A 2,639-nucleotide genomic window follows, 5' to 3' on the forward strand; every position below is an offset into this window, starting at 1 on the left:
CCCCGATGAGTGGGGTAGAGACCCCGGTGCAGGGGGTAGATCTCAGGAATGAAAAACAATATGTAAAATAAATGACGAAATGAAAAATGACATCAACAAAAATGGTGTTTCTTTCAATTCTTCTCAATAAAATTTCACTCCATACCATATTTTCTATCTAATCCAGTTTTGTTTCTTTCAGGAGACCAGTCATTTGAAGAACATCACATTGGATTTGTCACATATCCCATACGTTATTCTTCATTCCGTGATATATGTTTTATTTTTGTAATGCCATCAATGGTATTGTTATATTTTCCTTCCATTTTCCTTGTTATTGTTACATTCTAACTAAAAAGAAAGTTCCATGTAATCCCTTGTTTAGAGATGTTCATTATTGTAATACTGTCTGTAATAAATCAATTTTTTCCTTTTGTTTCAAGGGTCAAGCAGTTACATGGTTGGAAGATCCTGCACAGAGCATACAGCAGGTAAGCTTGTGCTAAGAAGGAAGAAGAATCTACAAATATATATATATATGACTAATTACAATGTATGATTTCTGCAAGGAGGTTATAGGCCCTTGGTTTCTGCTCAGCTTTTAAATCTTACTGTCCTGTTTCTATCCTCCAGATGGGACCTCTCCTAGGGAAGGAAGCAGAACTTGGTCCAGGAGAAACAGACCGGGGAGGAACCAGCCATCAGCAGAAGGATACAGCACATAGTATATGTATGGTATATAATTTTGTAAATAATTGTATATACAAGTCATGTAAAGCTTCTCAAATATCAATAATATATGTAGTGGCATAGAAAATGTAAGGTATACAGGTATAATTATGCCAACCATGTGTAGATTATTCAATATGAATGTAGTAGTTTCTTAGTGTATACAAGTCGTGTATAGCATATTCAACATCTGATATTTGTAGTGGCATAGTACATGTATGATATAAAATCATGTCAATCATATGTTGATTATTTCATGTATGAAAGTAGTGTTTTAGAGTATATGCAAGTCATGTACATCTTATTCAATATTTATGTGTCATAGTGTATTTGATTAATGTATAGTTCAATATGTATAGTTTATATATGTATAGTTTTATAGTTAATCAATATATAGTCATGTATAGTTTTCTTTTCTTTGCAATTATACCTTCAAAATGTATCAAATCTCATCATTGTAAGTACCTGTAATAGGATTGTGAGATAAGAGTGGTGATGTGAAATTTTGTAAGTAAAACTGTCGAGACTCAAAGTGCTTGTTCTTGCATCTCTGTTCTCAATTACATAGCTACTATATAATTCATTTGAGGATATTCCAGTTTTGCACTGGGGTAAGTTTGGAATAGTCCACTTTTGCGTGGGAGGGAGATGGACTGAAATATGCTGTATTTGCTCCAAAGCAAATGTCGGCCTTTCTAGTTACCGTATAGTTCTTTCCCGCACGTGCGCCGAACAACACACCTGTCCAACACCGCTGGAACAAAGTAGTCCCTGCAAACTATCGCAATTTCGTGATAAAAACAGCTTATTACTTATTCTAAATATCATTTTGCCAGAAAAGAATATTTTTGAAATGTTAATTTTCAATAGATCATTGAGCATTAACCATGATTATATATTTTACGTTTACCGGGTTGCCCAAGAGGCCTTGGCGGGCGTGCACCACTCTCATCACCAAAGAAATTCCGGCAATCTTACGATCGGCTTGCCCGGTGTGTGTTGAAGCGGCCACTCTGAGTCGGATGAACCATTGCTAGTTGAACCCACTTGAACGTCAAAACACGAAAAGTCGGCCTAGAAGCCAAGGAGAGGGGCACACATCAGTGTTTTATTAGTCCACAACTTACGGGACGCTGGTAGTGGCTAAAGTCCGCCAGAACAGAGGGAGGCAACCCTGGAAGTGCGAGTCAGTACCAAGGCCAGCGGCCCGGGGCTAGGTCGGTTCGTACTCGGCCTGCTAGCGGCAATCTGACCGGCCAACGTATTATACGGCGCGGCGTGTCTGAGACCGTTGGACTGTTGGCGCGGCCTTGAAGCCTAGGAGAGGGGGACACCTCAGTGTTTTATTAGTCCACAAGTTACTGGGCGATGTCTGTGGCTTAATTCGCCAGAAAAACAGAGAAGGCAACCCTGGAAGTGAGAGTCAGTACGAGGGCCAGGCCCGGGGGCTAGGCCGGTTCGTACTCGGCCTGCTAGCGGCAATCTGACCGGCTAATGGTTCGGCGTATTCGCGGGCCGGCCTGGCCGCATCAGTTGGATTCTAGCGGGCTGGATGAACCACCCTAGCCGCACGGTATTGAACAGAGTTGAGGAAAATCACAATCTTTCAAACTTTGCTTGTAAAATGACCGAAAAATGTACCGCTGGGCGCCGAAGTTCCCCGTAAACCAACACCGGCTCCCTCCCAACAACCGCCCAACTTTTCCGCCGTGAATTTCATGGAATTCGTCCTCTTAAGTCGGCCCCACAGAATATGTTGGTCTTGACTAATTCAGTTGTCTGGCGTCTATATTATCGAGTATTAAAAGGAGGCGCCTTGGTTTTAGCCTGGTAATCATGCCACCGGGAGCTTCCCGGCATCTCTACGGCGCTGGGAGTGCCCCCCTCCCGCCCGGGACATTAACGCACGTCGGGGCATTTTTACGGGGTTG

The 2,639-nt window shown here is 42.1% G+C and overlaps 1 long non-coding RNA gene across 1 annotated transcript; it reads left to right on the forward strand.

The window, feature by feature from the left end:
• Positions 1 to 1,240, forward strand: LOC109474213. The gene is made up of 2 exons (XR_002140459.1): positions 1 to 470; positions 613 to 1,240. It is a non-coding gene; the product is annotated as an uncharacterized LOC109474213 (long non-coding RNA).
• The last annotated feature ends 1,399 nt before the right edge of the window (positions 1,241 to 2,639 follow it).

Source organism: Branchiostoma belcheri, unplaced genomic scaffold (assembly GCF_001625305.1).
Source record: "Branchiostoma belcheri isolate BF01 breed outbred unplaced genomic scaffold, Haploidv18h27 scaffold30, whole genome shotgun sequence".
Lineage (NCBI taxonomy): Eukaryota > Metazoa > Chordata > Leptocardii > Amphioxiformes > Branchiostomatidae > Branchiostoma > Branchiostoma belcheri.